The sequence below is a fragment of the Podarcis filfolensis genome, assembly GCF_964270895.1.
Source record: "Podarcis filfolensis genome assembly, chromosome: 7".
In the NCBI taxonomy this organism is placed as follows: domain Eukaryota; kingdom Metazoa; phylum Chordata; class Lepidosauria; order Squamata; family Lacertidae; genus Podarcis; species Podarcis filfolensis.
Genome location: NC_139603.1, coordinates 70,500,342 through 70,514,390, shown reverse-complemented (window position 1 = coordinate 70,514,390; position 14,049 = coordinate 70,500,342). Strand labels below are relative to the sequence as shown.

At 45.0% G+C, this 14,049-nt stretch overlaps 1 protein-coding gene across 1 annotated transcript in view; it reads right to left on the bottom strand.

The window, feature by feature from the left end:
• Positions 1-13,654, bottom strand: part of OXR1 (oxidation resistance 1) — a 207,585-nt gene extending 193,931 nt beyond the window's left edge. The window contains exon 1 of the mRNA XM_083622051.1: positions 13,405-13,654. The gene's annotated coding sequence lies outside the window, so the exon portion shown is untranslated. The remainder of the gene's footprint in view (positions 1-13,404) is intronic.
• Between the last annotated feature and the right edge of the window lie 395 nt (positions 13,655-14,049).

The following is a 14,049-nucleotide window of genomic DNA, read 5'->3' as shown; positions in this document are numbered from 1 at the left end:
CCTGCCTAACTTTGCTGTGGAGATTAAATGGGGAGGGGGAGATCCAGGTATACCACCTTGAGCTCGTTGGCAGAAAAATGGGATATAAATGTAATGTAATTAAGATCTTCAAGTGACACCTTGCTCCAGGTAATCCTGTCCTCAAATGCTAGGCAAGTGATTGCACCTTTCTGTGAAACTCCCTTCAACTTTCCCTGGTGCCATCATTACTATCTCTCAAGTACTGCGGCAGAATTCATCCTTTATAAACAATATTAATGCTGCCAATGTTATTTCAACAGATCTCTGGACTATTACGGTGTGTCTTTTCATAGATTTACCCAGTGTTGTTCATCTTTTGTGAGCTTTTTTGTTTGTTTGTTTCTTTGTAAGCTTCCTTCAGCATAATTTTAGTAAAAATGTGTGACATATGTTTTTCTAAAGAAACACATATTTCATTATATTAAAATGCTGTCCGTTGCTTTTAAGAAGATGCACAATAGTTTTCACTGAAACAGTGCCCAAGGTTTACAGAAATTAAACACAACAGTACAATTCTGAGATACATAAAAAATGAAGAACAATTGGGGGGGGCGTGAAATTATAAATGATAGAGGACAGAAGGGTCTTTTTAGTTATGGTTCCTACTCAGTGAAATTCCCTTCCTAAAATATGGCTGGCTCCATAAGAAAAGGTTAAAAATCCATCTATTTTCCTTTGCTTTTAAATTTAAAGTTTTTATTGTATAGGTTGCTGCCGGATGTAGGGGGAAGAAGTGTGTTGGCATACATTGAACTTCATTGTATTAGGCTTATTCAAGCTGGCAGAGTAGTTACCCTGAAGTACAGCTTACAAATCTTAAAAATAAATACTATTATATTTTGAATTGCCAGTTTAAAATGTTTGATTTTTATGGAACTGTACAGGTTTTTAATACAAGCCACGCTGGGAAAGCTATGGTCTTAAAAAGTGACTTAGCTGTATCTAACATAAAATGCTGCTAATATTGTTTTACTAACTCTCTGAAATAATATCATCTGCCCTTTACAGTTCCCACCCCCCAATCGTTGTTCAACTTCCATATGCATAAGAGTTAAATGTGAATTAAATGAATAGATTATAAAAGGGGAGGAATATATGAAGTCGTATCCCATGCATGTTTGCCTGAAAGTAAATCAATGAATTAACTGGGAGTAGGTGTGCATAACGCTGCAAACCTCAAATCCAAAATCCAGAGTAGTATTGCTAGTTGCTGAACTGAAACAGCTATTTCTATTCAGTCTCTGAAGAAAGCGATACTTTGTTTTCTTCCCTAATAATGAACTTAAGAACAACTTTAACTCGCCTTTCTGTTAACTACAGTAGCTGCAATGTATCACTCATCCATATTCACATAAACATAGATCTTGTCATTTCATCTGAAATTAATGCACAATGCACCTTGAGATTCAGTTATCACTGCAAAGGCAGACAACGGACTGGATTAAGTTTGCAGTGGCGATATCTGTACACGACATTCTCCAATTTCACAACAGTAGCATACCAAATGGGCAAAACAGGCTATTTGTTTTCATGATGTTAAGTACATACGGTTGGATCCAGCCTTACTTCCAAGAAAGTGGGCTTAGGACTGCATCATTAGTCATGATTGAAGCAGACCCAGTGGCCTTTGACACCTAAGATGTGTGTTTTCAGGGGCCACCATATTCCTGTGACTGTATTTCATGTTAACTGTTTTTAATTCTGGGTTTTAAATTGTTGCATCCTGCCCTGGGATCTGTTGGGGAAAGGCAGGTAATACATCATCATCATCCTTATTGAATTATCCCAAGGCAGGCAAAGAAAACCAAACTCTTCTTTAGGCAACTAGGAAATTGCGAGAAGAATTCTTCCTGCTCCCCTAAACTGGAATCAACCAAGGACCATAATGGCAATTATGAAATCTTTCATTTTAATCTTGCAGTGGCCAGAAGCAGCCCAAGCTATCGCAAGACCTTCTCAAGATCTCAGAAATGTCCTTTATCAGTCAGCCACCCGTTAACCCACACACTTCCAAAGGAACTAGGCAAGAGGCACCAAATCCCCTGGGTCTGGCAAGCCTCCTCTCATCTGACAGGGTTTTCCACTGGTACAAGGGATCTCTTTCATTTAGCAATAAAAAATTACAACTTTTTTATTACAATAATATAATAACATAGAAACACTCCAATAATGAATCCTTGATAGCCCAAACCTTTTCACTAAACCCATTTTGACACATATCCGTTATTCAGACCGGTGGTAAGGAACTTTTTTCAGCTTGAGGGCCATATTGCCTTACATATAACTTTCTGGGGGCCACATGCCACCTGTGAGAACAGCCGCCAAAACTGGGCAGGGCCAAAGCAACATACACACCCCATTCACAAATTCCCCACCATTCATATACATCAGCACACATCCCATTCATCTTCTTAGTTAAATGCACTCAGCACAAATAATCACAGTACTGGCATTGGCTCATCTACAATTTAGCTTGAAAACTTTTCAGCTGATATATCTGTGTCTTGATGCAAACCTTCACGTTGCATCCTCATGGCTGTAATTCCATTAGGATGTTTGCCTCTCAGAAGCTCCCATAGTCTGTGTGATGGGCACAATTCCCAGAATGCTCATGGGGGAGAAAGGAGAAGTGGAAGGTGTTAAGTTAGCAAAGTGTGCTCTGCTCTGGTCTGGCATGACCCCTTGTTAAAAACAAGCTATGAAATTCTAGTTCACAGCATTTACAAAAGTCAGCTGTTTTTATCTACCGAAAATTTCTAGCCATGAGCAACCCTGCAGGGGGTGACGTTTGCTTTTGACAACACACTGCCACAAACGATCATGAATACAATGTGAATATAGTAGAAAGAGTACTTTTAAGAAAAACAAAGTCTCTGCACTGAAAAAGGACCTGAAGACAAAAATAGCTCACTATTCTGTTTCTCCAAAGAATTGTTACAAAAGTAATGGAGATACAACACACATTAGTTTTCCCTGGTGTCGTTTCGCTATTGTTGCAATTTTCTGATGAAGACGTACACCATGGTCATCGTTAAGTTGTTGAGGAAGAAATCCAAGTGGGAATGGGGAAACTGTTAGAAACTGGCTACCAATATAATACTTTCATACATCTGCTTCCATGATTAAGCTCTGTAACTTTGCACACTTAGAATAGATACTTCCAAAAACTATACAGTTACTTTCTGTAGTGAGGTCGTCTTCTTCTTCAAGGAATTCCCTTCATAGGGGAGTGTTGTGTGACTCAGGTTCTCATACGCTTTGTCTGAAAAGGGCTTAGTACTAGTACTCTGGCAAGTCAGACAGTAAGTCAGCCAGCGAAAGGCAAGGTCTTGATTTCAGAAAAGCCATTCATGTTTGTATATTACCATGTTTATCGTTGCGACAGGGAAGGTTTACTTACAATTGGAGGAGCCAGCAGGGATTGTGTTAAATTAGGCGATTTTATTTCACTCTAACAGCATTAACTAAAGTGGCTTTTCTTGGAAATTAATTGTGAGAAATGTTGGCACCTTGAGGCCTTTGTCTCTAGATACATAAATCTTTCATTCAACAGAAAACACGTTGGTGGAAAAAATGAAGGGCCTAGCTAACTTGATGTAAAAGCTATATAATTATATAGCAATAGATGCGTTTTGCCATTAGTGGCAAACATATTAATGGGTGGGGAATAATTCTCATAAAGGAAATAAACCTACATCTTAGGTCAGGCTTCCTCAACCTTGGCCCTCCAGATGTTTTTGGCATACAACTCCCATGATCCCTAGCTAGCAGGACCAGTGGTCAGGGATGATGGGAATTGTAGTCTCGAAACATTTGGAGGGCCGAGGTTGAGGAAGCCTGTCTTAGGTCATTCCACTCCAGGTTGTGGGAGTGGCACAGCTCACCTGACTGAATGCACCCCACACGCAAAAATGATCCCTCTGCTCTGAAATTCAGATCAGGAGGAAAGTTTCTTATCCATCATGTCTGACTCCTAAAGCGGTATGATACCATTTGAAACAGCCATGCCTACCCCAAAGAACCCTTGGGTACGTTACTTTGTTAGGGGTTCTGGGAGTTGTTAAGACACCTCTATTCCTCTCACAAAGTTAGAATTCCCACGGTGGTTTAACAAACAATCCCTCTTTCTAGGATATGTTTGATGAGCTGCTTTAATGGGCTGCAACACACACCTACTACCTTCAAGCTACCTGGAGCACTGCAGAGACCAGTACCTGTGACAGAGATTACAACAGCCCACAGCCCCTTTCCCCCGGGTTACAAACTTTAATAATACAGATGCAGTTACTGTTGGAAATAAATCAAGGCGACCTTCTTAGAAAAAGAAGTCTGGTTTTTTTGTATTTAAGTCATCCAATCCACAGCTCCAATTTTTTCAATCAAGTACTAGGAATGCTCTATAATAAATAGTTATAGAGCGCTAATGCCCCCTTATTTTATAAAAAAGAAACATTGTGAGAATGAAACTAAAATAATGGTTTAAAGCAAAAGAGTGTGTGTAGAGCTTCACTCAAAACCTAAGTGTTCACAGAAGCAGAAAAATCAGAGTTAGGTTTGACAGACTGTGTAGGAGGAAACCTATGCATGAGCAAGATTTTCGCAGGTAATTGGCACCTGAAATATCAGCTATTCTCTCATATGAACGGACGACTTAGATATTATCAAAATCAAGCTCAAATTAATAAGAGCAATACTAGTGTAGGAGCTAAACATTCCCACGGGGGTGAGGGAATCTACTGAGAACATAAACATTTTTTATTATTTCCAGGGCAGCTAGATTTAAAGCCCCATGACACCCTGGATTGCAACCTGTAGAAGTAATTTTTATTCATTAAGGTTTATGAAGACTTCAGGTTCCATAGGGCAGCACAACCAGCAAGCTAATTGAAAGAGGATTTAAGGGGGGCTGTTAACTCTTAAGAGTCAACATAGCGCCTGTTATTGTATTATTTTACGAGAAGCATCCATCTAAGTTGCCAGAATCACATACGTTCACCTAATTAAGGAACATTACTGAAACTGTTGCACCCATACCTCTTTTTTCTATTAAAGAGGACACGGTTTTCTTCTTGTTCATGGTAAAGGACCCCTGGACGGTTAAGTCCAGTCAAACTTGACTATGGGGTGTGGAACTCATCTTGACTATGGGGTGTGGAACTCATCTTGCTTCAGGCTGAGGGAGTCGGCGTTTGTCCACAGACAGCTTTCCGGGTCATGTGGCCAGCATGACTAAACTGCTTCTGGTGCAATAGGACACTGTGACAAGTGCCAGAGTGCACTCCTTAAAAGCCAGAGGTGTTGCATCTTCTAAGTTCTCAACTCCAGGAGGTAATAAGATGGCCTGTAATGTATGGACCTGAACTCCCCTGGAAGGAGTAGGTTCATAGCTTGTGGGTGTTCCTGGACCCAACACTGGCACTTGAGGCCCAGGTGGCCTCAGTGGCTAGGACTGGCTATTTCCAACTACGGTGGCTTTTGGACAGAGATGACTTGGCCACAGTACCCCATCGCTCTGGTTAACTTCAAGATTCAATTGTTTTTTGCAATACGCTCTATGTGGGGCAGCCAGATAAGATTATTTGGAAACATCAACTGACTCAATATGCAAAGAGCAGGTTGCTGTAACGGGTTGCCTTTAGATCCCTGTTCTAAAACAGCCATCGGCTACTAAGTTTTCAGAGCTAATTTTCAGGCCCAAGTGAAGGTGTTCATGCAAGTACTTAGTGCCCTAAATGACTTTGGCTCCAAATATCTGAGATACCGCCTCCTTCTCTACAGACACCCTTAAGATCAGAAGAGGGGACCTTTTGACAGGTCCACTCCACAGGCAGTGGCCTGGGGGGAGGCATTTTCTATGGCAAGGGTCAGCAAAAATTTTCAGCAGGGGGCCGGTCCACTGCCCATCAGACCTTGTGGGAGGCCAGACTATATTTTGAAGAAGAAAACACGAACCAATTCCTATGTCCCACAAATAACCCAGAGGTGCATTTTAAATAAAAGGACACATTCTACTCATGTAAAAAACACACTGATTCTTGGACCATCTGCAGGCTGGATTTAGAAGGTGATTGGGCCGGATCCAGCCCCCGGGCCTTAGTTTGCCTATCCATATTCTATGGCAACCCCTATGTTCGACTGGCGGTGGAAGTTCCTGTCTGTGCTCACTCCTAAAGAAATAGGCTCTAGGTACTTTGGGCTGGGGGACACGGGTGATGCTGTGGGTTAAACCACAGAGCCTAGGGCTTGCCGATCAGAAGGTCAGCGGTTCAAATCCCCGCGACAGGGTGAGCTCCCGTTGCTCAGTCCCTGCTCCTGCCAACCTAGCAGTTCGAAAGCATGTCAAAGTGCAAGTAGATAAATAGGTACCGCTCTGGCGGGAAGGTAAACGGCGTTTCCGTACGCTGCTCTGGTTCGCCAGAAGCGGCTTAGTCATGCTGGCCACATGACCCGGAAGCTGTACGCTAGCTCCCTCGGCCAGTAAAACGAGATGAGCACCGCAACCCCAGAGTCGGCCACAACTGGACCTAATGGTCAGGGGTCCCTTTACCTTTACCTACTTTGGACTGGAACAGCTATCAGCCAGTTGCCAATATTCCCTTTTGGGGGAAGGCGGTGCAGAGCAGATGCAGGCATTTGTGGGGGATGAAGCTTCTTGAGATCCATTCAAATCTGTGTTCATGGAACCGAGTCGACCTTGGTTGCCCTGCTCGATGAGCTTTGCAGAGAGTAGGACGGGGGACTGCTACCTTGCTTCTGCTTCTTGATCTCTCATCAACGGTTGATACCGTTGACCATGGTATCCTCCTGGACCGGTTCCAGGAAATGGGAATTACCGTATTTTTCGCTCGATAACACGCACCTGACCATAACACGCACATAGTTTTTAGAGGAGGAAAACAAGAAAAAAAAATCTGAATGAAACAGTGGCTGTATCATTTTTGTGCTTCATGCTGCGGCCACAGACGTGTGATTTGACGGTGACTTTGGGGTAGCCCAATGCAAAGATCCTGAGGATCCATGTGGATCCATGCTTTGTAACCACGTTTTTGCACCATTGCAGCCCTGTTTTTGCATCAGATCATTGCTATGTGATCTGATGGTGAATTTGGGGTGACTCAATGCAAAGCTCCTGAGGATCCATGTGGATCCGTGATTGGAACCACGTTTTAAGTGGGGAGGGAAGGAAAAACATAGAAGGGACAAGGAGCACCGAGAGGGGTGTGCGGAGAAGCAGCTGGCTAAGAATGCAGGAGAGGGGTTTTACCGGAGGGAGGAAAGGAAGGCAAAAATTCCCCCCAACCACCCACCCAAGCCAGCCAGCCAGCTCTCTCTCTCTCTCTCTCTCCCCCTCCCACCTGCATGTTGCCTGCGAGTCCCTAGACGCACGGAGAGGAATTAGAAGGAAGGACGCTCTGCTTTCCCCTCTGCTTGCCTGGAGGGGAGGGGTTTTCTCTGCTCTTTGTTCCATTTGAGCAAATACAGTAAGGAAACAGAAGAGGGTGGGCAGTAAGACCCTGAGGCAGAATGCAGGAAAGCAGCAGCTTCCTCTTTTCAAGGCTTCCCTTCTCCGGACGATTTGATATTTGCCTGATTTTTGCCTTCACTCGCGCCTGTCAGCTCCAGGGACCACACATTCGCTCAATAACACGCACAGACATTTCCCCTTACTTTTTAGGAGAAAAAATCTGTGTGTTATAGAGGGAAAAATACGGTAGGTGCACTGGGTTATGGTGGTTCCAATCCTACCTTCAGGAGCAAGCCCCAAGAGCAGTATTCGGAGAGTACCTTTCAGCCCCCTGGCGACCACACTACTGAGTGCCGCGGGGCACAATCTTATCTCTGGTGCTATTTAATATCTACATCTTTGGGAATGGTCCTTAAGACGCTTCAGGGTGAGGTGCCATCAGTATACTGTCTTGGTTAGACAAGCCTACCCAGATGCTTAGAAAGTTTAGGTAATTTTAATCTGTTTTAGTATTTCAACTTTTGTATGCTTTAAAGTATTGGCTGTGCATTTTTCTTGATGTCATCGCTTTCTCTTTTTTGCAAACCGCTTTGAGGTTGTTTTCATTCCTGCTTTTAGTTATGTCTTTTATGTTTTTTTTATTTTGTAATTTCATGTTGTGTACTGCCCTGAGATCTACGGAGTGGAGGGCAATATACAAATTTAATAAACAAAAAATTCAACATTCATTAGCTTGTTTTTGAGATTTTTATGGGCAAAGAGAAGGCAAGTAAAGGAAAGATTCTCTCATTTCAAAATGTCTAGTGTTACCTAGCTTAGGTATTTTATTTTCCTTAGGGGGGGAAATATATTCAATCAGACTCTGAAATTGACACTGATTAATACAAAGTGGATGTGTTTATAGATATAGCTGCGGGTCTCCAAAACCTATGAAGCATGTGAAATTTCCAATTCACCACTATTATTGCAAATGGGACCTACAACAACATACTGCATTCTTAAGTGCCTACTTTCCAACTTCTCCTATTCCAGGGATACTCCATTCTATTCCTGCCTTCTGTATGGTTTCCAATCCCCCCTACCATCATTAGTCATCACTGCATTGCAGGGGGTTGGACTAGATGACCCTTGGGTCCCTTCCAACTCTACAACTCTATGATTCCATTCCCACTAAACATGCCCAGTCTGCACTGGCCCGTGTTGGGATTCCTGGACATTGAGGACTGATCTTTCTCCTTTTCTTTTTGTATTTCTACAGATCTTCTGGTTCTACCCAAGCCTGGTGGCATCCCATTCTCATGCTTGGATTGTGTCATTTTCACTCCACAACGACCAACACCCTGAAAACTGAGATCAGTATTAAAATACAAATTAACATATAACATGTGGGGCTACCTTTGAAGGTGACCCGGAAACTACAACTAATCCAGAATGCGGCAACTAGACTAGTGACTGGGAGCGGCCACCGAGACCACATAACACCGGTCTTGAAAGACCTACACTGGCTCCCAGTACGTTTCTGAGCACAATTCAAAGTGTTGTTGCTGATCTTTAAAGTCCTAAACAGCCTCAGTCCAGTATACCTGAAGGAGCGTCTCCACCCCCATTGTTCTGCCCGGACACTGAGGTCCAGCACCAAGGGCCTTCTGGCAGTTCCCTCACTGCGAGAAGCCAAGTTACAGGGAACCAGGCAGAGGGCCTTCTCAGTAGTGGCACCTGCCCTGTGGAACACCTTCCCACCAGATGTCAAAGAGTAAAACAACTACCAGATTTTTAGAAGACATCTGAAGAAAGCCCTGTTAAGGGCAGCTTTTAATGTTTAATAGACTATTGTATTTTAATATTCTGTTGGAAGCCGCCCAGAGTGGCTGGGAAAACCCAGCCAGATGGGTGGGGTAATAATATATTATTATTATTATTATTATTATTATTATTATTATTATTATTATTACAGTGGTACCTCAAGTTAAGAACTTAATTTGTTCTGGAGGTCTGTTATTAACCTGAAACTGTTCTTAACCTGAAGCACCACTTTAGCTAATAGGGCCACCTCCTGCTGCTGCGCCGCCACTGCACGATTTCTGTTCTCATCCTGAAGCAAAGTTCTTAACCCGAGGTACTACAGTGGTACCTCAGGTTACAGACACTTCAGGTTACATATGCTTCAGGTTACAGACTCCGCTAACCCAGAAATATTACCTTGGGTTAAAAACTTTGCTTCAGGATGAGAACAGAACTCGTGCTCAGGAGGCCCCATTAGCTAAAGTGGTGCTTCAGGTTAACAACAGTTTCAGGTTAAGAACGGAGCTCCAGAACGAATTAAGTACTTAACCTGAGGTACCACTGTATTTCTGGGTTAGCGGAGTCTGTAACCTGAAGCGTATGTAACCAGAAGTACCACTGTATGTTGATAGCCAGTTGATCTCTCATCTGAAAAACAACTTACCGGGCCAAATTTGATTTGCTTCAGCATTGGAATTGCATCATATACCTCTCACGCTATTCTCCAGGTTCCAGCAGACTGGCCATCAATGTGATGAGCACAATGTGTCTAAATATCCCATAGAACTGGCAGTAGGGGGGCAGAGTGCACAGACATACTGCTCATCTCTGGAATGCCTCTGTCAATGCAAGTTGGGCCGTCAGTCTCTGCACTTCACGAGGATGTTTCCACGCTTCAGCACTGTCTCCAAGTGAAGCGCATACACACAGTGGCGTAGCGTGAGTTGTCAGCACCCGGGGCAAGGCAAGTAATTTGCGCCCCCTAACCCGTGGATTTGCGCCCCCTAACCCGTGGATTTGCGCCCCCTAACCCATGGATTTGCCCTAACCCCAGATGTTGCGCCCGGTGCGGCCCGCCCCCCCTGCACCCCCCACGCTACGCCACTGCATACACAGAGCCACACGAGTGAAGCACAGAGTCACATTTAGAAATGCCACTGGGATAGGAAGTTAAAAAAATAAAGTCCCCCCCCCTACAACTTCAAAGTCTGAGAAGCGAGTCAAGATATCCCCCCTCAAGTGTGACCTCTGTGACTATTCTTCCATAGAGCTCAATGGCAGCAACTGGGAGCTGAAGCAACTCTCCCATGCGCAGTTTACTCACTTTCATATGCATGTTCCCATGTGGGAATTCCGTTTTTCTGGTACAACATCAGAATGTGACAGAAGCCTGCGCTCTATTAAATGTAGCTCCTGTAAATCCAATAACGCTCAATATAAGCATCTGCTTATAGGAGGAGCAAATGCTCTGAATAATCTGGAGATCTGAAGCACAAGTAGAACTGGATCAAGTAGAACATTTGGGAGTTCCAAACAGGCATTTCTTCTTAAGGCACACTCCTAGCAAAGCAGCAAATGAAACATCCTGCAATTCTCTTTACAAAGTGCACATTACCATTAAATTGCTCTTTAATGAGACAGATACTTTAAGCATTACACACACAAAAACCCCAAACATATTTCAAAGGTAAAAAGAGGATTCACCTCATTTTAAACCAGACATGCCATTCTTAATCAAAGACAACTACATTTTATAAAGAGGCTGTCAACCTTAGTTACTAAGTAATTACAGCCCAACAACAGGGAAAAAAGCTTAATTTGTGCATGGATAATGTATGCTGTTTAATGTGATACTGCATATCCATTGAATGTTAATACTTTTTTAAAAAAGTTAAATGTTACCATCCCACGGCTATAGTTGGAAAACATATTTAACAGTTAATTAATCATGCAGTCACCACTATTAAATATGCAATGTTTATTTCCTGGCTGAAACAGCTCCATTTCATTACACTGACAAGCAAAGTGATGAGTTAATAAGTATACTTCGACCCTCTCCCTGAACAAATTGGAAAAATATATTAAGTCACCCCCTCTGAAAGTTTCAGGTGAACTCACCACCCAAGATGATGTGTTTATACCCTCCCACACATATATGTATGTGTGTGTGTGTACTATATATATATATAAATAGCTCTCTCTTCTGCCCACCGCTGCCCCCAGGTATCTGTTAATCTTATGCAGCGAAAACAATGAGACTTGTGGCACCCTAAAGACTAACAAATGAGTTGCAGCATAAGCTTTTGCAGGCTACAAGCCACTTGCTCAGATGCATTATCCTGTGTTGCAGGTATACTGTCAACATACGTACACATATTTTTTGTAACTTCATTCACATTCAAAGAGCTGTTTCAATCCATCTTTCACTGTGCCATGGGTGACATCATGTTTGGCCTCTTCCCACCGGAGTTTACTTCTCCCAAACAGCTCCAGTGCATTAATGATGTTAAAGTCTGCCTTCAGTAATGACAGCTATGGCACAATAGCATCACTGGTGTAGTCATCTCAGCAGATATGCATATTTCAAGAGGCTGCTCAATGGAGAAAGAATGAGCCCGGTGCAGGGGTGCATTTCCAGTGGCAGAGCAAGACACGGAAGCTGAGCAGCTCATTGGCAAAGCAGCCTCACTCCGGGGGAACAGCAATAAGAACCAAAGGACCGCTTAAGATGGCAAATGAATTAGGATCCAAAAAAAGAAAAGACAAAACTACCAGCAGCACCACCACCCTAAAAAATTCTTGCAGACAGCTGGAGCATGCTAATTTCTTCTTAAGGGAATTAGGCTGGTTTGTGAATGGCAGTGTTGGCTGAATATTAAGGGAGGAATGAGGGAAGGCAGACGGCACCTGCATGTTCATGGGGGGGGGGAACCTTGACATTTCCCCAAGAAAGCCATGAGAGAAAAACCCATGGCAGTGGAACACATGCTGCTGCTGATGTCTCACCAAAAGGCTTTCCAGACACCCACAGGCTTCCAGCCTGGCAGAGATGTGCAAAAATAAACAAACGCCAAGCCTCTGAGCCAAAATCAGAAGCTTCCTCATGCACACCACCTCTGCAGTCCCAGCCTGACTCCCAAACCCATCCTTGGAAGCACTGCTGACACACAGGTACATTAAGCAGGGGGGGCTGCCACACTCACTTCCCTGCAAAGAAAGGCAAAAAGCAGGCACCCCCGTGAGCCCATCCAGGTTGTGCTGGTGTTTTAGAAACATTACCAAAAAAAAGTGCAGGACTGCTGATCTATACACTGCAGTGCATGGGTAGCAGTGTCAGTAATTCGTCCCTGCCTTTCACCCCTAGTTCTTTTGGTGCAAATGTGTGGGTTTGTGGGTTTAAACCAGCTTCAGTCTCCAAGAGAGAGAGAGAGAGAGAGAGAGAGAGAGAGAGAGAGAGAGCGCAAGGACAACCAGAGCCATCACACTGCAAACGCCCCTCTCTCTCCATCCTGGCCCCCTCCGTCAACCACTCAGCCAGACTGCCTCTTCCCCTTAATGCCTAGTAAGTTCCCACTGCCCAAGCCTTCAATTCAGATCAGCACCATTAATCCGCTTCTCCCCCTTCAGTGCCGGGTTCTAATCCTGGCCCATTCTGCTTCTGCCCCGATTCTCCCCTTGGCCCGCCGTCCTACATCCCTCCCTCTGCCCTTTCCCCCTTAGAGTCCCATCTCACTCTCTCTCTCTCCATCCGTCCCGAGTCCCCTCCATCCCTTCTTCCCTTCCTCCCAGCAGGAAAGGAAAGGACGGCGGCAGGATAGTGCGCTTTCTCCTCCTCCTCATCTTCCTCCTTGACAAAATAGTATATATATTTAAAAACAACAACCTGTCCAGCCCAGACTTGAAGGGAATTATCCACCCCGCGCCACCGTCGCAAGGAAGCGTCAGGAAGGACGCTCCGAGCGAGCGCCCCTGTCCCGAGGAAGCAGGAAGCAGCCGGGGCATCGCTGCGCCCTGCGGATTGGAGAGCTGGCGGCCGGCTCCCCGTCCCTTGCGCCCCAGCGCCGGGAGCTTCGGGGACTGCAGGGCATCAGGAAGGCAGGATGGAGGGACCCTGAAGAAGCAGAGAAGAAACTTACTTGCCAGGAGGAGGAGGAGGCGGGAAAGAGCGGGCTGCGCTCGCCGCGGCTGCTTCACTGCGCCCCGCAGAGCATGGCGCAATCGCTCGCTCGCTCGCTCGCCGCCGCCGCCGCCAGCCAGTCAGAGCGAGCGCGCGAGCACACGGCGGGCCGGCTCCTTGGCGCTGAATGGGATGAGCCGAGCGCGCAGCCGGGGCTCCGGAGCCGCCGAGCAACATTCAGGCATGCTCAGTCGGCTGACCTTCTCGGTGTGGGAAGTACCACTGCGCGAGGAAGACGGGGAAACAGGGGGAGGGAGGGGGGAGAGGAGGAGGAGAGGAGAAATGGATGCTACCATCAGAGAGAGAGAGGCGAGCTAAAAATAGACGCAGGCGAAGATGGGTGGGAGGAGAACGAGAACAGCTGGAGCTTAAAGAGGCAGGAGCCGGTCTGCAGGAGCGCGTCTCTATCTCTCGGTTATGAAGCCAGGGCCCATGGGGCGGAGAGGGGGGCGGCGGGGTGGCCTACAAATGGGACACTCACACCTCGTGGAAGGGGTGCTGCAAGTTAGGGAAATCGGCTCCCCGAGTGCTTAAATCGAATAATAACCCCCCACTCTCTCTGTTTCTAACACAATATCTTTCCTCCCTTTATTTAAACAGAAAA